At 43.9% G+C, this 23350-nt stretch overlaps 1 protein-coding gene and 1 pseudogene across 4 annotated transcripts in view; both read left to right on the top strand.

Moving 5' to 3' along the window:
• PDE10A (phosphodiesterase 10A) overlaps positions 1–23350 on the top strand; it is a 584018-nt gene that overhangs the window by 39537 nt on the left and 521131 nt on the right. The window lies entirely within an intron of this gene.
• On the top strand, positions 1623–3722 carry LOC138842319 (putative transcriptional regulator encoded by LINC00473; annotated as a pseudogene).

Genomic DNA, 23350 nt, shown 5'->3' with positions numbered 1-23350 from the left:
TCGAAGTCTGCCCCAGCAGCATCAGTGTCGCCTGGGAATGATAGAGATGTAAATTCTGAGTCCCACGCCCCAAACACACTCCCACTGGTGGGTTTCAGTTACCACTGTGACGTCACTAATGCAGAGTTGGGGAGAGATATACGCACACAACCAGTTCTTCCAAGGGGAGTGGGCAGTTACTTCTGCTGTCACGTGATGTCTGCATTCCTCAGATTCAACCCACTGGCAAAATTGTGCATTAAAAACCACGGGACTTAGAGTAAAATGCAGTCAGGGCCACAACACTCAAGAATTTGTAGTGACACGTAATAGAAAGATAGTAACTCAATAAAAATGGCAGCACAGTTTGTCCATGCTAGCTGGTTAAGAAATGTGTGGAGACTGTGACAGATGTGTCCCTTCGGAAAGGTCACCTTGATAAAGTCTGAAGTTTGCTTGTGGAAGTGAGTGCTTACAGTGCTGGGGCCCCGCCATGCCCAGCACCCTGTCTGCAAGGGGAAGAGAATAAGAGAGGGGGAGAGAGAAAAAAGATCCCAAGAGCAAAAGAACAGGAAACAGAGGGAAAAATACAAAATAGGGGAGAGTACAGGGGAAATTGAGAACAGGGAGGACCGAGTGGGAAGGAGTGCAGCTGATGTTACACAGAAGTAACATCAGGAGGGTCTTCTGAAACCAGACAGAAAGGGTCCCACCAGCTGCGGTGGGGGTGGCTCGTCGTCCTGGTGACCCGAGCGCGTGTGCCATTTGTGTGCTCCTGCTTCTGTCACCTGGGTTCTCAGGGATGAAACACACGTGAGCAAACTGAAATTCACGTTTTGCTCAAGTTGTTTCCTAATGTATCCATCATGCTGGGACAAATCCTCAAGCGTCAGAGCAAGCACCCCGAGCAGAACTGGCTGCATTTACACCCTGGAAATGGGCAAATCCTTCAAGTCAGGGCTGCCCCCCGCCCCCGCCCCGCCCCATGCACCTGTTAAATCCTTACCAGCACACTGCTGGTTGTAAAACACTGAATGGAGTAGTTGGTATGTACTAAGTGCCTAATAAGTGCCTAAGAATTAATGTACTTTTCCCCAGGCAGAAGGCAAGTGGGATTCACGAAACAAACTGAAACTAGAAAGTAGACCAGGCAAAGCAGGTGCCCCAGAACTGGAGCAGAGTAGCCAGCACAGATGTGTGGGGTCCCGCTGCAGACAGAGAGGGAAATAGTAACTTCCAGAACACATCTACTCTACCATCCCCTGCAGATGCAAAGAGACACTAAAGAAAATGTGTCACAAATTTTTAGCATCTTTTGTAATTATTTTCAAGGTGAAAACAAAACAGGGAATGATAATAAGCTCCACTGAGACTTTAATTATTTTGTGAAGATTTTTTTTTATCATAAATTGGCATTTCAAACTCTCCTGCCAACTCCCAGTGCATACATGGTTTACTACGCTTGCTTGTTGGCAAGCCCAAATGGGATATTTAATAAATGACTCAGCAGCATACATTTATCGAACAAGATTTTATGAGGAAAAACAAAATGTATGTGTTTTTAGGGTGCTTGCCATCAAGCATGAGCAGTAACATCTAACTCATAAATCATCGTGCAAACAGCATGGCAAGATGAATGCTACATGGATGCAGAAGAGAACAAAGACCACGTGAGTTGGAAGAGAATCCCTCTGCCTGGCGTCTCCCAGAAGTCATCACATATGGTGCGGTATTTGAGTCTGGCCTCGAGAAGAGGGGAAATTGCAGGTGGAAGACAGACTCTGTGTGGAAGGGCAGCAAGCCTGGAGCGTTTTCAAAGGACTGGAATAAGTTTGGTTTGGGTAGACAGTTTATGAAGGGGTGTCTCTGTACCTCTTGCAAGACAGTACCTTCATGGCTGTAGAAATGGAGAGACTTCTGTTGGTTTCAGGCAGACTTGTCACACTTTCCTTATTACAGGTTTACTGTTAATGAATTATTAATAGCTCTCATTTACCGATCATCATTCTGAGTGATCATTTTCTCACTCAATCTTTACAACAACCCTATGAAGTCGGTAATATTACTATCCCTCTTTTAGATGGGGACACTGAGGCAGGAAGAGTTTAAGTAACTTGCCAGAAATCACACAGCTACTGAGTTTCAGATTTGGGGGCAAATCCCAGTCGGGGCTCCTAACCGTCCCACTCTACTGCCTGCAGGCAGTTCTCAGGTTGATGTTGGATGATGTTTCTTGAAAAGACACTATGAAGATGAAGCAATTTAAGTTCTGTGCTTTTCATAGAACACATGTTTTCATAGAAAAAAATGAGCTATTATTGCATCAAAATCTGGAGAAAATGAGCTTTATTCCTTTATTTCATCAGTGACAAAGGTTATGGAATTGTGCACATCATTAGCTCATTCCCAGTAACTAATCACGTTTCACTTCGTTCAAGACCTTTTAAAAAATGGAAGCTATGGGCTGAGGGTGGAATGGCTCAGAGCTCTAGGGAGAACCTGCAGGGAGGCACAGGCCAGAGAAGGGTCCTCAAGAAAGAGGATCAGAGCCTGGAAAGGATTGCTCTGTGGGCCATGTCTGCAGAAAGTGACGAAGTGAATCCTGGAACCATACACCCAAATGTATCAGTGCTGTAAGTGAGAGTGGGACCACCAGTCCTGCAGATTCATCATGATGGAAAACCGCACCAGAGCCTCACATGAACTTTCCAAGAGCAAAGGTATAAGAGGCAGGGCTGCTCTTTCCAGTTGGTTCCACCTTCCAATAGGAAATGGATTTGGTCACTTTTCCCTGATTATGCTTTCTCCTTGGCCTGGTTGTAGGCAAGCAGCTGCCAGTACGTCTGTGTGCTCCCTGGATTAGCTTCCACTGCATGTGTTTTAATAGTCTTCCTTTTTCCACATTGATTCAGGCCAACCCTGTCTGCAAAGACTCAGTCTAATAAAAGCTTGGGTCTGGGTGCTACAGACTGGAAATGTGCTAAAGATGCCATAATATATGGCTGAAAGAGCCTTTATTCTGAATGCGAAGGAGACACCTGGTAAATCCTCTTGAATAAAAAAACAGCTGGAGCCCATGTGCTCAGCTTCAGGTGTCTCCAGCTTAAAGGTGGGTTGTCATCGCTGTGAGGTTTACCAGTTGCCTCCACTGTGCAGATGTGGGATTGTTGAGAGCTGAGGATCCTATGACCTCCTCACTCCCAGGGCCTCAGTCCCAGGGCCCAAGAACTGGAGGTGGTTTGTACTTGGAGTAATCAACATATTCAGTGGCAAAGGATGCTTCCATTGTTGGAGCTGATTCTGTCTGATTCTCCATGGAGGTCTTATGGCTCCTGTGAGGAGTAAAGAGGGTTTTGGAGCTAGGCAGACTTGGGCTACCATCCGGTCCTGAGTTATGTGAGCTTAAGCAAGTGACTTAACTTCAAGGAGGACCATTTTTCTCACCTAGTCTCCCTCTGAAGATTATTATGAAGACAAGATAATACGTGTAATATTTCAAACATTATCTACACAAAGTATAGATAGAATTTATTTTACAGGAATGAAAATACCAGAAGAAAACAAATGATAAAATGTAAACAATTCATCTGTTTCATTTCTTCTTTTTAAAAATTGAATATAGAAATTTATTATATGTATTTACACAGATATTTTTATACATGCAAAAATATGGGATCTTTGGCTTCCCTGGTGGCTCAGTGATTCAGAGTCCGCCTGCCGATGCAGGGGAAACGGGTTCGTGCCCCGGTCCAGGGAGATCCCACATGCTTGGGTACCGCAAAAAAAAAAAAAAAAAAAATGGGATCTCATAATGCTGTTTGTTGATTCATAGATGTAAATATATACACATATACATGTACAGGTATCCTTCACTATATGAAATCTCATTATCTGAACTTGTTATCTGAACTCAAGAAGAGGATTTGGAAAGAAAGGGATATTCGTATACAGTACACACAGCTTTTAGGTTATACATGTTTTGTATGCCTTGGCTCAAGTGACAGTACTTCCTAGAAATATCACTAAGTAAACTGATATACTCTAATTCTTCATACTGCCTGCATAATATTCTGTAGATGTACTATATTCTATTCATTTTCCTATCAATGGTCATTTACTTTGCTTCCAGTTATCTGAGGCTGTATACAATGCTGCAATTAATATTCTTGTCTATACATTCAATGTGCTGAAGACTTTACTTCTCCAAATAAAATTTCATTTCCAATCTCTAAACAGAATTTTCTCTCCCATTTTGTCCAATGTGCCCTTCCACACACATGCAGATCAGTTAACCTGTTATTGTTATACCCTGATTACTTCCAGACTTTATTTCTTGAGTACATGCTTGCAAGGGATTCAGAGACAAGTGTTTTGGAAAACATCAGGGCTCCCCACCCTGAAGAAAGCCCTGGGCAGGTTCCCTGAACTGAAATAGTAGCCCAGGGAGGAGGGCTCCATCAACCAATGAGCACTAGGGCCCAGGGTGTCCTCACCTCAAACTCTTCCAAGCTTAGTAACATTTTAGCCTAAAGTCATCTTTCTGGCATGGTTTCATTCAAAAATATATAGCATTTCAATAAAATAGGTAAATTATATACCGAATAGCTATTTTAATGAAAACAGCAAGAGATATGAGTTGATGTCCTCTCTATTGGAGTTGAAGACTTAACCATATTTCTACAATTTATTCAGGGGTGCCCATAACTGCTAATAAATTCTATACTATAGTTTTATGAAACCGTGTTAGCTTTTGATGACCAGCTGTTCTGGTTATGTCATCGGGTTGTTCTGATTTTGAGCTGGTTTCATCTGGGTGTTTTACCTCGAGTTACCGACGTGTTCATGGTTGTGCTTCAAGGGTGCCAAAGCTCTTGACTCAGTTTGCAAATCTTCTTGACTTACTGGGGAGGTGAGAATGCAGTATATTTAGACTTTTGATATTTATAGACCAGTGTTTGACTTCTAAAGTCTTTATGGAGAGAGACTAAGAGGGAAAGAATGACTTATGATCCATCTATGGCATAGGATCTGTGCATATGTCTGGATTTTTAAACATTTATTATCTGACGTCATACAGCAGAAGCTGGTTTACAGGGTCCTGAATTTAAGACTTGCCACGTAAGAATCTCTGAAATTGTCAAGACTATTGTTATTAGCACTTATGAAAAGGCCAGTTTGGCTTAGTGCAAGTAAATTATTAGTTATATCCTGTTTAGACAACTTGGGTAATTTTATTTTTAAATTGTGAATTGCTGCTCTTGACGACAAGCTTTGTGTAACTGACAGCAGCTTATTCTCAGCTGGTTTTTACCTGTTTGTCAAAATGACTATTCACTATTCTTTCATTGAATAATTACTGTTGACTCTCCGTTCATTCAACAAATATTTATCGAATCCTACTATGTGCCAAGCACTGTAGAACCTGTAACAACGTCTTAACATATACTCTTCCAATAAATAAACTCTTCCAATAGATAAATAAATAAATTCCAATAGATATTTCTTTCATAAGTTGTAAAGAATTGCTCAAAACTAAATGTATTACCTTCTCTTCCCAATTCCTCCTCTTCACTCCCTGCCCCATCTGCTTTTTTTTCTTCTTAAAATTATTACCATCCTCCAAAATTTATGAGCTGAAAACCTCAAATCTTTCCTGATTTCTTTCTCTCACTACCTATATCCAAATAATTACCAGACCCTCTATTTTTCCGCCCTAGAAAGATCACTCAAAAATATCCCCTATAGTAAAAATTTTTAAATCTTCCTAAAAATTAAAAAAATATATATCCCTTCTCCTCAAGTTCCATGATCCTTGCCTTAGTTTAGACCAGAATCATATCCTGCCTGGGCTTTCTTGCCAACAATCTCCTCCCTTAGAAGTCCATCTCCTCTTGGGACTTCCCTGGTGGTCCAGTGATAAAGAATCTGCTTTCCAATGCGGGGGACACGGGTTTGATCCCTGGTCGGGGAACTAAGATCCTACATGCCGCAGAGCAACTAAGCCTGCGTGGCACAACTACAGAGCCCACGTGTCCTGGAGCCTGCGTGTCACAACTAGAGAGAGAAAACCTGCACACCACAACTAGAGAGAAGCCCAAGTGCTGCAACGAAGAGACTGCGTGCCGTAACGAAAGATCCCTGTGCCACAACTAAGAACTGACACAGCCAAAAAAATAAGGAAAATAAGTAAATATTAAAAAAAAGAAGTTCATCTCCTCTCTACTGTCAAAATAGTTCCAAATTCAAATTTGATCCTGTCTTTCTCCTGGTTAAAACCAACAGTGGCTGCCCATTGGCTGTAAGATAAAGTCAGATCTCCTCTGGGTGCACGCGATGGCCTTTGTCGCCTAGCCCCGCTTTTCCAGAAACCTTCTACATCCTTCACATGCACACATACCTTCAGTGCTTTGGTGTCTCTGGAACTTTGCCCACACTTCTTCTTCGTTTGGAACCACTTCCTCCCATCCTTCCCCTCTTCCCTGCTCTACCTATAATCTTCTCATTCTTCAAGGAAGCAACCCAAACGTGGCCTCACTGGCCAAGTCTTCCCTGCCCTCTCTTGCTGGTGGTGGGCTTCTCCTTTCTGGAGCGACCACCTTCATGTCTCTGGGGCCCTTTTCACGTGTTGGTTTACACCTCTGCATCCACCACCAGATCGTGTACTTCTTCAGGGAAGGAGCGACATCTTATCCATGTTTGTAGCTTCATGGAAGCAGTGCCTGACACGTAGGAATCTTTCTGGGCCCTGAATTTGCCACCTTCTTGCATGCTTTACGTTGAGGAAGTCACTTGGTTACATGTTTTCCCCTTTAATGTAATGGAGGTATACTGCCTGTTATATATCACATGGGGTTATATGAAACGTGATAAATGCAATAATTTGTATAAAAGTGTTGCTCAAACTGAAGTTTTTATCCAAAAGTAAGGTATTATTATTATTGCTGTTGTTGGCGTTTTATCCTATTTACAGTTTTGTTACTGAAAGTCGGGTCCAGCTGCTGGCCACTCGAAAACCAATACTTGAGAGGCAAGATTGGTGGAAAGGGAAGTTTGCTTTATTCCGGAGGCTGGCAACTGGGGCAGAGGGTGGACTCGTGTCCAAAGGCTGACTCCCCACTGACCATCAGTGGGCAAGAGCTTTTAAAGGGAAATTTCCGGGGTGTATAGGAGGGGGGAGGGGACCCCATGCAGAAACAGCACAGTCAGCTCTGACAGTCATTTTGAAATTGTCATGCTCATCTTGATTGTATTAAGTACAGTTAGTCTTCAGTTCCAGGGTTGGTTTTTTCCCATTTCTTTGAGGCCGGTTCTCAGAATTGTGGCAGTTTTTGTCGTGGCTACCGTCTGCTCATCATGTAGTTAACTTCTTCCACCTGGTGGGGGTTTCAGTGTCTGTAAGACAGCTCACAGGATGGGGCTCAGAATATTATCTATAGCCCTCGAGGAGGAGCTCAAGGTCCTTGACTTTGCTTAATGACTCAACTATTATTATTTTGTGTTCTTTGACTGCTTTACTTTGCTTCTGTATTTTCTCACTTCTCTGATTAAACTTATTCTTTGACTAGAGCTTTTCTACAGACAAAAGGCGGGCGGAGGACATGGGGGGAGAAGTACAATAAGGTTCTGCTCCTTTCAATATTTTTTCATGATTTTCTTTAAAAAATTTTCTATTTTATTTTTTTATTGAAGTATAGTTTATTTACAATGTGTTAATTTCTGCTGTACAGCAAAGTGATTCAGTTATATATATATTCTTTTTTCATATTTTTTTCTATTATGGTTTATCCCAGGATATTGAATATAGTTCCCTGTGCTGTACAGTAGGACCTTGTTGTTTATCCATCATGATTTTCTAATAGCAAACTCAAGGCATGCGCCCACCTCCCTGCTTACAGGAGGGCTGCTACATTGAGGGCGTGTCAAGGTCACTCCTATTGGAATGCTTCTGATGGTACCTCACAGGAATGTCCTCACAGGAATGTTCCACAAGAAATGTGGAACTTATCCCGAATACCAGGGCAAGTGCAACAGTATTCGCTGGATCAATACCAACTCTGCCCTTCCCAGAAACAAGCAAATATGAGGTGGAAGGAGGCATTTGCCCCATCCTTCATCCTTCCTGGTTTCCACGCACTTTCCAGCCACCATGCAATCTAATCTACAGATGAGGAAGCTTTACAAACGTCTCATTTTCTTTCATTTTGTTCCCTACACCAATCCCTACACTAATAGTCAGTTATTGGATGCCTACAAACAGCAAGGCTGTGGCTGGAATTAATTTCTTGGTGAGCAACTACTGTGTGCATGGACTTAATGCACAGGGTTTAAGGCCGTCCTCCCAACAGCCCTAAGGAGGGAGGGATTATTTCCCTGGTAGGCAAGAAATCAGGAGCTCAAAGAGGCAGTCCCTTGCGGAAGGACACAGCTCTCATGGGAGAAGTTTGGCAGCACGTAGAGCTCTGTGGCTTCCCGTGCCCTCTCCCCACTGTTTAATTCCTCTTCTGTCATTGCAGCAGACAGGAGGGAAGCTTCTCAGTCACAAGGTCCAAAGCTCTCACTTTTCCAACCCCCAATACCGCTTTTGGGCGTTCGGTGTTCAGCGTCTGAGTAATTGCTTATCCCTCTTTTTTAAAAAAAAAACAAAATTCAAGTGTAGTTGATTTGCAATGTCACATTAGTTTCAGGTGTACAGCACAGTGATTCAGTTATATGTGTATATATATATATATATATATATATATATATATTCAAATTATTTTCCCTTATAGGTTATTACAAAACATTGGCTCTGGTTCTCTGTGCTGTATAATAAGTAGGTCATTGTTGGTTAGAAAACAAAGTTATGGTTCCCAAAGGGGAAAGGGGGGTGGGATAAATTAGGATGTTGGGATTAACATATACACACATACGCATTCCTCTTTGAGGTCACAGCATCTACCATAGTCCCTAACACTTAGAAGAAGGTGCCCAACAAATGTCTGTTACTGCGAATGTGGGGGAGCCAGCAACACCGGGACCTCGAGGCCAACCCTGGGTGCCGGCACCACTAGCTTTCAAAGATGAAGACAGCTCGCCTCCTTTCCCTGCAGAGTGAGTGCCCAGCAAGAGATTTCCCCCTTGGCTCCGTCATTGTCACTCTTAAGACACTTCTTTCCTTTAGTTCTAGCAAGGCTTAAGGGCCCCTCTAGATCAAGAGTGAGGGGTTAAGCAGTCCACGGCCCTGTGCTCTGCAGTTAGATGGAGGGTGTCCGAGCACCTGCTGGCCTGACTGCTTGCTAATTCTGCAGAGGCTTCCAGAAGGTTCTGTGGCAACCACATACAAGCCCACTCTTCTCTTGGGCTCTGTTTTGTTCCTCAAACCCTATTTTAGTCTCATCCTTCAATAAATCTGCTCATAGGGTAAATAAAAATGATTCTCCTGCAGAGAACTTTGAGATCTCATTTCTGACTCAGATGAAGACCCTTGAACACGTGTCTGTGAGATACCCACAAAGGTCCAGTGCTTTTCCCCTTTTCTACCTAAGTCTGAGCCTTAATATACTTACTTTTGATATATAATGTATACGATATATATAATTATGTATTAATATTATATATAAATATTAACTATATAGCATACCTTTTAAATATTACATATAATTTGTGTATATATATATATTACTTAAAATACAATTAATTTATATTGTTCTCCTTAATAATATGAATGAAAGAAAAGTGAGAAAATACAGACATAACTAAGAGAAGATGCAAGGCCTCTTGAATTCCACCCACAGACCAACACATAGAATAACTGTGTACGTTCTTCAGACTTTCTGCATATAGTCATTTACACATTTATATTTTTTCCAAAAATAATGTTTTATTGTGGTTACTATTTATAAACTGCCTTTAAAAAACTTACTGTCTTATAATTATCTTTCCATATCACTAACATATTTTATGTTATCATTTTAATATATACATGTGAATAATTTAACCAATCTTCTGTTGTTGGCTATTAGGCCATTTGTAACAATAATTGTTATAGCCCAATCTTTAACTGCATCCTTAATTACTTTCTTTGGCTGAATTACTGGTAGTTTAAGAGCTGGCCTAAACTTTTTGAAGGATCTTAGTATCCTTCCAATAAGTTTGTTCTATAGCTATAGTAGCTGGAGGAAAACCCAGCAACCTTTCTCCCTCCCTGAGCAGGCCCTGGTGTGCAACTGCAAAATCTGTAGAAGTGCGACCTATTTCTATTAGAAAATTAAATCCTTTTTGACGTGAAGTAGAATGTCCTTATTGGGAAAACAATGATTTGCAGTAGCTCTGAGGTTTAAAGAGTTTGCAGTGACCTGTGAAGTCATCTGAGGATAAGGACAGCCGAGTCTGCCTGAGGGTCCTGGAGGTTTGGCGCTAGGTGGGCTGACGTGTAACGTCTGATCCTCTTCGGGTGGGACGCTGTGCTCTAATGATCCAGGGCTGGAAGCCTGGCTTGTTTTGTCTCTCCTGTTGTCCAGTGCAGGGGCCTGCAGGGGGAGTGTGAACACAGGTGTGTCCAATCTCACAATCAGGATTGCTCAGTTAACTGCAAACTGGGATTTTTAAACGTCAACTGAATGTTTTTGACTTTTCCATTTAAACTGGAACATTTGCGTTGGAGAAGAATTTAGACACTGATACAAACACTATGAAAGAAATCAAAATAGCAGTGCTTTCTCAATACTAAAGGACACAAGCGCATTTCATTCTAGGTGAATGTGGTTAAAGGGTGTCTTTTGCTAGATTAGAAGGGATGGATTTAGTGCCAAGCAAGAGCTACATGACTTCTAAGCACAACTGGCTCTGTCAAAACCTCTGGTCTTGCCTTGCCCTGGAGCCTCACCTGCATGTGAAATCAAGGACCACACATCAGCAAGTGCAGCTGATCCTTCACTCACCTCGCTCTGCCAGGGGGCGCTTCAGGTGGAAACCTCAGGCAGAATGCATCTGCGAAACTAACGTCCCGGGATCGTCTCTGCACACTGGCCAAGAAACCATATTTTTAAAACCTTTTATTTCGAGATAAATGTGGATTTTCATGCATTTGTAAAAAATAATACAGAGACGTCCCCGATACCCCTTATCCAGTCTTTCCAGTGGTAGCAATTTGCATAACTGTGGAACAGTATCACAGCAGAAATCAACATTATATAAGCAAACCATCTTACTCAGCTTTCACAGGTTTTACTTTCACTTGTTTGCGTATTTAGTTCCATGCGATTTTAACCTATGAGTAGAATTGTTTGATCACCATCATAATCAGTGTGCACAGCAGCTCCATCACAAGGATCTCCCCCTTCAAGAGAGACAGCTCCCTCCCTTTCTCGCTCTGACAACTGCTAATCTGTTCTCTATCTCTATAGCTTCGTCATTTCGAGAGCGTTATATAAATGGAATCTTATCCTACACAGTCTTCTGAAACTAGCTCTTTTCGCTCAGCACAGTATCTGGAGACTCATCCACGTGTGTCTGTTGCTGCGTAGTGTCCGTGGCAGGGAGGGACCACAGTTTGTCTCACCCACTGGAGGACATCTGAGTTCTTTCCAGTATTTTTATTGGACATCTGAGCACAGGTTTTTGTATGAACATAAGTCTTTGTTTTGTTGGGATAAATATTCAGGAGCAACATTGCTGGGTCATATGATAAATGAATGTTTAGCTTTGAAAGAAACCGCCGAACTACTTTCTAGAGTGGCTGCACCGTTTTGCATTCCCACCAGCAATGTAACAATGATCTAGTTTCTCTGCATCCATGCCAGCATTTGGTGTTATCACTAGTTTCTAAGATCTTACCCATCTGATAGGTGTGTAATGATAGCTCGTGGTGGTTTTCATTTGCATTTCCCTCATCGTTAATGATGCTGACGCTCTTTTCATGGGATTATAAACTCCATTATCAGCACACATCGCACTTCTGTACAATGCTTCTTTCCCAGCAATATAAAAAGAAGCAGCTAGTTTGTGGCGTCATAATTAGGGTAGAAGCAGTTTTTGCTCGTGTAATTCGTTTCTGCTACCACCTCCCCAAGCCTTGAGGTAACATCCTGTTGTTTTTTTTTTTCTCCTTTTTGGGGAGATTTTCCCTGTTTCAGTGGGTTCGGGTATTTTCACATTTTGCTCCCTGTGAATCGTCTCCTTTACCTGTGTAGACATGAGGGCTTGTGCATAAAGTCCGGCCCCAGAGTTTGGACTACAGGCCTCTGGGATGCTGGTTTCCCGCCTGGGGCTGTGAGGCGTGACTCGTGGGGGAGGGAGGCTGGTTCTGATGTCCTCCAGGCGAAGGCCTCCACTCTTGGCACAGAACCAGTGACTCAACCTTTTGCTACCCATTCACAAGACTGGACCCAACGTTTCCAAGGTGGAGAACACTTCTGTGGGCCGATCTACCTCCCCCTTGGCAATGCCGTGTCGGCACATTTACCTTCCTGACTCTGAATCAATGCGGGGCTCACGGGAGGGGTCAGAGTCGGTTCAGCTTAACCCTCACATTCTCATAAACTCTCCCGTGCTTTTTCACAAGGCCACCCGAGGGGGTTTGGCTATTCTTGAAAATTCGTGTCATTGCTTGATCAGTTGGAGAGCACGTATATTGTCCTAGTTTAAAAAAAAGAGAGAAAAATGGGTCACTCCCAATCTGCCTATCTAACTATCAAATATTGAAGACACCCTTCCTTTACTGTTTTACTTTTTAATTTTAAGACACGCAAACTCAGCTGAGTAGCCCTGGCGGGACTCATGTACTCTGCCCCTCACCTGTGTTTGCACCACGTGGTTTAAGAGGGGCTGGTGACAAGGGAAGGTCTGACCACTCATCAGCCATCGGGACGCTTGATCACATTGTTCCTGCTGCTTTGGAATCGGGATGGTCCTAACGGTAGAAAGTCTGTTTCTGCGATAACACTGATTTCATCTTCCATGTGTATGTTTTTTTCTGGTTGGCAATCAGGCTTTTGCCCTCACAAGAGTAGGATTAGAACATAGCATTTGCTTTCACTGTTACAAAGGTGATGTCATAGAAAATTGAGAAATGATAGTTTCATTATCTGTATCTTCGTGGGTTTATATATTCCAAGGGCAGAAAGTAAATATCAGTGATATTTTTCTGTGTAGATGATGTGACTCTCACCTCAGACAAATTGAGGGCATAAACACTCCAAGGTTTAATTCTTCTTTCTATACAGGTAAATATACAAATGGAAAATAATATAGTTGTTCCAACTTCATGGCATCAAACGCTTAGCACAATTAAGCAAAATTCTCCACCATTTTGAAAGAAATTCTTTTAACAGCAACTTTTCTCACCCTGGCTCCCTCTTTCTAGCTACCCCAACTCCAACAGCCCAGTTCCCGGCACCACTGTTGCTTGTGCTGACTCCACACTGCTACTCACCAGCTCAGATCCCCGTGTCCATCACTGTGTCACGCCCTCACTCGCACCCTTGACCTCCCTGCCCGCTTCCTGCCTCACTTTAGCAGGAACTTGAGCGTGTTGAAGTCCATCTCTCTGTCTCCACCCGAACAGCTGAAGGTGGCTGGAGAAAACACACACACACGCACCACACAACTACACACACCACACACACCACACAGCCACACACACACCCAACACACAATCACACACATAACACACATACAACACACAACATACAATCACACAGCACATCATGCACACAACTCCTGGGGCAGAGGAGGAACCAGCAAGGAGCCTGAGGAGACCACTGACTTTGCAGAAAACCCAGCAGAGTGTGGTGTCCTGGGACCAGGGGAAGAAAGCATCCTGCGACGGGAAGGAGGACCGAGGGCTGGTCAGCTGGCACATGCGCCGGTGGACCAGGGAGTCTGAGGACCGAGAATTCACCACCAGGGCCAGCAACACAGGGTCGGTGCTGCCTCTGACAGAGCCGGTCCATGAGGAGGTGGGCTGAGCGTCTGATGGGAGCGGAGCCCGAGAGGGAAGCGATGGGGAGAGACTCAGGCACAGACAAGTCATCAAAGGAGTTTGCGCAAGAAGAGAATAGACGGTCCGGGGGCATGGGGATCTTACCCAGACTCCTGGCATTCAGTTATATCTGCTACCAACAATGGCCAGAATCATGTCTCTGGTCCTGACTTCTCTGTCCCAATGTCCAGACTGTCCACCTGCCCGATGTCTCCACCTGGATGTCCAGCAGAGACCTCAGACCTAAGTCCGAGCCCCTGATGCCTCCCCAGACTCCCTCACCCTTCTGCCTCTCTTATTGCAGCAATTCCGTGCTTTCTCTTGCTCAGGCCAAAGCCCTTGACATTATCTTCGATTCCTTTCTTTGTCTCACATCCCACACCCGATCCCCTCAGAAAATCCTGGGGACTCAGCCTTCAGAAGCATCTGGAATCCTGCCCCTCCCTACTCACTGCTGCTTCCCGCCCCGCCCACTGCCTCTGGCACCTGACCTGCTGCCCCTAAGCCTGCCTCTCTTCTTCCACCTTGCTTCTCTACTGTCTAATCTCAAGCCTGTGCCAACCTAGGTCTGTCTCAGGCCTCAGCTCCAAGCTTGCCAATCCTCCCAATCGCACTTAAAGTAGAAGCCCAAGTCCTCGGAAAGGCCAACAAGGCCGGCCTTGGTCTGGCCTGGCCACCCCGCTCTGAACTAACCCCCGGCTCACTCTGCTACGGCCAACTGGTCTGCAAGCTGACCTTTGGGCACACCGAGCCCTCTCTTGTCTTAGGGCCATTGCACTGGATATTCCCTCCGCCTGGAGCATTCTTTCCCCAGGAATCCCAAGTATCGTTCCCTCGCCCCCTTCAGACCTGTGCTCAAACGTTACCTTTCTTTATGAGACTTAGGCCAACCGCACTGTTCATATTTCAGCTGAGCCGCAGCCCCCTGGTCTTCCTCACCGGCTCTTCCATCCACAGCACTGTCACCTTCTAACACAGCCAGTGAGGTTTAAATTTACTGTGTTATTCCTCTCATCTGACCTCACCCTCAGCTTCTAGAATGTAAGCTCCCTGAGGGCAGGGATCATGTGGTCTTTGTTCCCTGGTTTATCCCTATGTGCTTAGTAAATGAACCACCCCCAGGGCCAGGTAGCTCTCTCTCTGCTCTGTAAATGGACCATTTAAAGAGCAACATGCATCCAGCTTTAAGTCTGTTTTCACGCACAGCCCGTTGGCAGCTTAGACCTGCTTACCTTGGCTCTTACCTCTCAGCTGTTGGCGATGTTCCAGAATGGTAGCGAGGTGTGCGGGCAGGAGCTGGGGAAGCCTACCTGGGGACCCATGATCCCGAGAATGCGATCTCCGTCCTCGTGGAGAGATGGCTGCCCAGGCAGCACCCCTTAGCACCAACAGGCCCACACTTGCCCCCTGCCCGCGGGAGCTGGTTTCCAGTGCCTGACAGCCCACGTCAGAAGGTACAGGCCTTCGCTCAAGGCCAAGCGTGGTGACAAAACGAGCCTTCGGGTTATTCTGTGAGCATATATATACGGGTTCTTTCTCCAAGCAGACTTGGATCACATAGAGGTTGGAGAAGATGCTGTGGTGTCTTGAAAATGAATTTATTTTACGAATATTGGTTGAGCATGGACTGGCACTCCCCAAATGATGGGGATGCGGTAGTGTAAGATAAAACCCCTGACCCATGGAATGGAACATTCTAGTGGGTTATGCCATGTGAAACAAGTAAGTCAACAAACACAAATAATAACCTTTTAGATAATGATAGAAAAAGGGAGGTGAGGGAGGACCCAGGGGTTATGGGCACAGAAAGAAAGGGTGGAAACATCAAAACCAGTTTTTTAATCAGTTTCAAAATATAACAAAGGCTGATCATGCCCATTGCTGACTTTGATTTTTGTCCTGGGATTTATAGTAAGCAGGTATAGGAGAGTGTGTGTGCATGTGTGTGTGTGTGTGTGTATGTGTGTGTGTGTGTGTGTGTGTGTGAGAGAGAGAGAGAGAGAGAGAGAGCGAGCGAGAGGGAGAGCCTACACTTAGAAGATAAGCATTCGATAGTCAATCAGTATAATTACACCAGGGTTAGAAGACCAGTGGCGTTGTTCTTAAAGATCAGAGTCCTTGTACAATCTCCCTCCAGATCGACAGAGTGCCGTGCGCATAGAAGGCTGTCAGTAAGAATTCTGAAGGAAGGAATAGGTGCAAGAATGCATGGGGGCAGGTAGGTAACAAAGCATTTACCGCGGAGCAGAAAGTAGATGTATGAATATGCTTGAGCTGCTGTAGTGTCGATCAGGAGACTTTCTCTGTAAAAGGCCAGCAGTAAATATTTTAGGTTTTATGGGCCATATGGTCTCCATTGCAACTACTCAACTCTGCCGTTGTAGCCTGAAAGCCGCCGCAGACAACTGTAACCAGTGAGTGTGGCTGCGCCCCTGAAAAACTGTTCACCGAACAGGCAGAGTGCGAGCAGCAGTGTGTTTAGATTACTGTCGTTTTCTAGGGTGATTAAAGCGTATCTAATGACGCGTGATGTTAGAAGCCAGACCTACAGAGACTCAGAGACTCCAAGGCATGCAGAGAAGGGTCCAGAGAAGTATCCTTTCTACCACGAGCTTTCTGAAAGTTACCAATAGCTGGGTTTCTGCCTTGGTCAGACTTTGACTGGAGCATTAGATTTGCTTTCATCTGCACAATAAAGTGCAAGGATCAGATTGAAGAGCCACGGAGTGATCAGAGTTGTAAAAATAGGATTGTAAGGATAGCTTTGGATGGGTGACCTGGGCTAGCAAACTGCAGTCGGTGGTCAGCCAATCCAGCCAGTGGCCTGTTTCTGTCGAGCCCCCAAACGATGAACGGCTTCTACATTCTCAAAGGGTTGTAAATCGGAGGAGAAAGAGAAAGATGAGGAAGGGGTGGGGGAGGACGAGGAATAAGAGGAAGAGAACACGGAGTGAGAGACTCTCGGTGTCCCTGGAAGCCTAAACTTGCTCTTTGGCCCTTGCAGAGGAAGCTGGCCACCCTCTGACTGGAGAGTAGGAAGACCATGTTGGCAGAAGACACTTGGTCTGTGGAAGGACCAAGCACCGTCTGTTAACAGGAAATGCCAAGGGGTGCCTGGGTGGGCAGGGCTCTGAGCAGCTTCACCCCTATCCGAGCACGTGCCCCCGAGATGCCCGCACTCCCCATGCCCGGGTATAGCATCCAGTGAGGCTGCCCGGCTGCCCTGCCCGAGGGATGGTGCGTGTTCACATGCTGGGTGGACAGACGTCACTGTTGGAAAGGGAACGGGCACAGGGACAAAACTCTGGCTCTGATTTCCTCTCTAAAGAACTTGGTCAATCAGAGATGGCAGGCGTCAGATCTCTGTGCTTCCTGACAGAGCATAAGGAAGAGAAAGTTTTCAGCATTAAGATGGGCTTCTAGGGAGGGAACTCCCTTATTTTCCCATGTTTATTCAAGAATAGAGTCAGGTTTTTAAACCTTGACAATTTGCCATGTCTGTGGGTACAAAGCACTTCCCAGAAGAATGTGATTTACATTCATGCTTCTGCTGTTTGGTAGGAGCCAGAGTTTCTGTCATCTGTCGTTGAAAACAGCTCTCTGTAACTTATCATGAGGTTGCAAACACGTCCCTGGAGAGAATTTGAGTCCGTGTCACTTGTATTATTCCTTCCCAGGTGCCCTCACTGCCACCCCTGAGGGAGGCTTCGCGTGGGAACGCCTGGGAGGAGGTGTGGTCTTTGCTCAGGAGTGCTTCTGGAAACAAGAGCATAGCCAACTAGGTTTAAAAAATGTAAACTAACATGCTTTATGTTTTATTGTAGGTAATATATTCAAATGGAATATTTAAATCCATTTTCAAATGCACGTAGCTTAAGTGCAAAAATCAGTTTGTCATTCAAGCAATTCTATGAGAAAAAGTTGTAAATCTCAGCTGAACTGTTGGCAAGTAAAATAGTTATTGTTTGGAAAGAAGAATTTCTGGCCTTCCTTCTGGAGTCAGGTAATGGGGTTTACAATCAGTTAAGTATCAGTGACATTAAACCTCAATTCAATAGAGATTGACTGTGGTCCGAGGTCTATTTCTGAATGAAAACAAGCCAAAGCATTCGATTCACTTGTTTTAAACCTGGAAATGCATATGGCATTTTAATTATCCATGTTTTCCAACACTATTTGTAACTTGAGAGGATACAACCCATGGGCAGGGGCAGGGCGTATGTGGGAACTCTGTACTTCCTGCTCAAGTTTTCTGTGAACTTAAATCTCTCATTTAAAAAAGTTTACTGAAGAAAAACTACATACATGTTTGATCCCACCTTCAAAGAGTTCTGTATGAGACCATCGTGGTTAAAAATTCCTACAGCTTCTAATATGAGGAATTCAAATTTACTTTATTCAGTCTATATTTTCTTACATCACCCTGGGATTGTTGGATTACAAAGTTATTTTCCTTTTTGGAGCATTGAGTGAATTAATTTCAGTGGGCTTTCTGTATTTACTGAGCATTTATTGGGGGATGGTGAGAATGAGGCCCAACCCCCAGAGGGATAGGGAGCCGGGTCCCTCACTCGGAAGCAGATGGTTGGGTGCCTCAGTGAGAAAACACAAGCTGGAAGGCACAGCGTACTAAGATACAGATCACAGACTTCAGACCATGTAGTTTCCCCTTCAGGTGGAAATTAAATGTACACATAGATTTATAACAGTGGAAGCCAAAATCTTATTCCTAAATTTGCTCCGATTCTGCCTTAGAACTAAGCGTTAGATTTCAGCATCTCCCAGGTACGGAGATTGTGCCAGGATGTGTAGCAGACACTCTTTGCAGCCATTCTCTCTCCCTACTTCTTTGCCGCTGGCAGAATCTCCCTTTGTCCCTGTTTTTACCTCCCGAGTGTCCTGGGATTGTGGCCGCCTCCTAGTCCAGGGCTGAATTGTAATTGACTTAAGACAATCATGGTAATTCAGTTACCCCTGTTAGTGGTAGTTTAGCATGGGCCATGTAACCCAGTCCTACCCTCTGTGGCAGGAGATAGTTGCTGGGAAAATGGTTTTTTCCTAGAATAAAATGAAGTTTGGGGTGCGAGCCACGACCCTCTTCTTCCCTGGGATGAGTGCAGGGATGGGAGTTACTGCTGCCATCTTGCTGCAGTGGAAGGAAATCCAAACAGATTTCAACAAAGCTTTGACTTTGAGCTGCTGAGTTAGCCAACCTCGGAATCACCCAACCCTGAGACTTACGTGAAATACTAAATTCCAACTATTTAAACTATTTTTCATGCAATATTCTGCTCCCTGTAACTGAGAATATCTTATCAACACCAAACTTGGACAAGAGAGATGACTCTTTGAAGATCCCCATATGGTAAAGACAGAAGTGGTGGTGTCAGTTAACAGAGGACATTGTTTTAATTTATTATAACGACAGTACGGTTGGTCCACATCCCACAGAGCAAGTTAATATTTAATTTGTCTGACAACCACTCAGAAGAGACAGAATTGTTAATAATTGAAGACCAAAAGGAATCCATTTTTTGTTTTGTTTTCTTGTTTCCACAATCTTTTAACCCAGAGCCACACAGCATCACTCTCAATATAGACGAGTTTAGTGCACATACAGATCTAACACAAAGCAGGAGAAAGAGGCAGCAGAAGGAAAGCACTGGTGTCTTGTTTTCTTTTCTCTTTGTCATTAGCTTTGGCTGTTCTGTTGTCCTGTAAGATGAAGCCAACAAGAAGGCTTGGCCTTAAATTCCAGTTTTGAATCTGAGTACTTACTGACCCAGTTATAGCAAAAGAAACATGTGGAAATCAAACTTGGAATTAGGTCATGGAGCCTCATGACGCTTGACAGATATTTTATGTTTTTGTTACTGGCAGATTTTGCAGAAACATGTTTAGATCAACAGATTGCAAAGTAGAAACTGGCATTAATTCCCACAATTGCTGACAATATATTTTTAAAGCATATTTAAAGCAGAATCATTATACATTCCCACATTAATGTTCCCATAGCAATGCCACCTTGTGCAAAAGTCATTACGCATTGATTGTTATAGTTTACATCTTAAACTGGACTGAGCATTACCTTCACACCAAAATGTCTTTTACTTGTGGACTCATACATTTTAATTCCAGGACTGTCTCAGACTTTGGATTGTTTCAGAAGTACAATAAAAAAATAGGAACTAAAAACAACGGTCATCAGCATGTCAAAGGTGCTCCGATCTTTGAGCCGTGGTGTTTGAGCAGACTGAGTGATGTATTGAAGAAACAAGCTGGAGAAGCTTTGAAGTATGTGCGTGGCCATGACCTAGGCTTGTAGCAATAATCTTGGCTTTTAGGAAAGCAAAATCAGAGCACATTGGACCATGGGGTCCACTGATGCAGCATTGTCCTATCTGATTTGATGTGCAATGCCCTGGGGCCTCACTGTGCAGGAGCCTTTGAGGGCTGGCCAGGTCACTGGAAACAGGAATCGCCAAAGAGGTAGCAGTGCTCTGTCGTAGGCAGGGGAAGTGTCTTATACCTTCCTCGGTTCTGTTGTCTTGCTGCTTCTCTGCTGTAGAGAAAACATGGCCTGAAGTGTGACAAGCTGCAGCTGGGGCGGGAAGCCCTACCCTCCTTCTTTAGCCTGCTGTGATCTGTAACTCTTCACTCTAGCCTTCACATGGAATATATGGTCTATATCAGGTTTTAGGATTTCATTATATTTTCTTGTCTTATTCTCAAGTTATTTCTCATTCTATTTTATAATTTTCTTAAAATTCACTGTTTTTTTTTTTCTTCTAATCATTACAATTTGAGAGAAGAGACCCTGTCTTCTCTCTCAGCCTCAGCCTTACACTTGTCAAATCTAATGTTTGGCTGGACTGAGAGGCTGGGTCTCATCCTCTAAGCCTGGTTCTCACACTTCTGGTTGAACATGAGCAGTTAGAGCACACATTTTCCTTTTGCAAAAGAAAGTTGGCTTTGGACGTACTCTGCAATTGTACATTTTCAACTTAGAGCTCCATGCTGATGGTTAAAAGCCCCCTTTGGGTGAATTATAAAGTGCTTAAATTATATTTGATTATTTTGGAAGAAGAATATGCAACAGGACAGTGTTTCTGTGCCTTGAAATCAGGACTGACATTCTGTTCTCTAAATTTCACTTTTTCTCTAGAAGCATCCTGACCACATCTGTCATTCAAACAAACCAGTTGTGAGACGAATTGGAAAAGAACATGGAATCCTTTTCCAAGTCTAGGTTTCTGGTCCTAAATGCACTTTGAAATACTCCCCACTCGTATAACTATCTCTTCCACACATGTGCGTGTAGGATAACTTCCTGTATGAGATTACATACTCATGGAACTATTAATAGAATGAAACCAAGATGGGTGTATCTTCCTACATGTTGGCTAATATCACTTGGTTTGAGAAAGGAGAAACTGGCCTTGGGTGGTTCACGTATCTCATCAACTTTTTCCAGAGTGGCTCCTACTGCCTGAGTTGGTGACAGTATCACTGGACATCTTCCATTTCACCCTCTCCCTTATGCCTTCGTGCAGCTGCAGCATATTCCCCCAAGATGCTGTGCCTTCATTCTGGCATCTGTTCTGCAGCTGGGAGAAATCTCCATGGGATAACATGAAGGACAACTTGCTTAGTGTTGTAAACCCCTTGAAGATGAAAGATGCTTTAACAGGTCAAATCCTGGAATCATGTTTATGAAATTGTCCTCATAACTCTTCACGAAGTTGCACTTGGTACGTTGACCGTCTAAGGCTTGGAGGCAACTTTGAGATGTGGGGACACTCAGGAGGAAATGTCTGTTTGTTTTCCAAGTTAGTTTAGCTCACTGGTGACATCATAAGATCACTGTCACCTAGGCAATGGAACATGTTGCTATGGGAACCTCAAAACTGATAACACTGCTTTAAAATGTTGACAGTTGGAAAAGCCTCCTTTTTTTCTATGCTCACGTCAATAGAGATGCATGTATTGGGGGGGTGTTTTGTTTAAAACATTAACATTTAAAGTTTGTTAATATAAACTATTTGGAGACAAATAATTTGTGACACTTAAAATATTTAGAATATTGAAAATTTGAGAAAAGTATTATCATCTAGCTGCATTAAAAGTAGCTCTTGTGGGCTTCCCTGGTGGCGCAGTGGTTGAGAGTCCGCCTGCCGATGCAGGGGACACGGGTTCGTGACCCGGTCCGGGAGGATCCCACATGCCGCGGAGCGGCTGGGCCCGTGAGCCGTGGCCACTGGGCCTGCGCGTCCAGAACCTGTGCTCCGCAACGGGAGAGGCCACAGCAGTGAGAGGCCCACGTACCGCAAAAATCAAACAAACGAACAAACAAAAAAGAAGCTCTTGTGTGCTGGAACTGTCACAGGCTTGGTGAAGTTAGAGTTGTTATAAGGAAGATATAAAATCTCCCTGCAAAGCTAAGAGAAACACAGACATGGTACTTCTCACTCACGTCTTATCCTGGATTTGGGCCACCAATGAGTGATTTATGCACAGACTCCTGATGCATTTCTTTTAGATTTCACTTCCCATCTCCTGAGATTTCCAGGTTTCACAATATAGTTTATTGAATCATGACAGTCTCCTTTCATGAAACCATGACCATACATGCCATATCTTCCCATGCATGTTTATGTAGTCACATGTACATGCATATGTGCATATCTATGTATGAGTGCATGTATATGTACATACATACAGTCAATTCTCCTTGTCATGGTAGGTCTGTTCTGTAGTCACCACAAACATGGAAGCAGTGAACACTGAACCATTGCTCCCGGGGGAAATACAGGTTTAGGTTCCTGCCAGCCTCTGGTCACACATTTATGTTCACTTATAAATACAAAACCTTATTTCATGTGTGTTTTTGTTTAAAGACACCTTATTTAATATACACTGCTGTTTCGTTGACACTGAACTCATAGTCAAATGCAGTGTAACTCATGCCTGAACAGTTTATCTAACAAATGTATTTTCCCCATAAATCACTACACAGCACTTCAGCATTGGACTTGGGAGCCGTTCTAAACAGTGAAATTGCACACACACACACAAAACACAAAAATATGGAAAAGGTGGCACTAAACAGACTCCAGAAGGGGTACTTATTTACAGTACGAGCTGAAACAAGAAGGCAGAGTGTGGTCTCGTTCAACCTCAGCTGGGAAAGCATGCATCAATCAGGAGACTCAAATTTCTCTCCTCTCTGCATGTGTCCACAAATGAGCAAAAGCACCACAAGTGCTGACTTGGGTAACAAATAAATTCTAGCGAGTAGGTGAATTCACTCGCAGATATGGAATCCGTGACTGATGAGGACCGACTGTGTGTGAATAGATATAACGTCTTCACACCCGCTGGAAGATCCAGTGGTGAACCATGTGGAAGCAA

The sequence above is a fragment of the Globicephala melas genome, chromosome 14 (assembly GCF_963455315.2).
Source record: "Globicephala melas chromosome 14, mGloMel1.2, whole genome shotgun sequence".
NCBI lineage: Eukaryota > Metazoa > Chordata > Mammalia > Artiodactyla > Delphinidae > Globicephala > Globicephala melas.
This window is presented reverse-complemented; position numbering and strand designations above follow the sequence as displayed.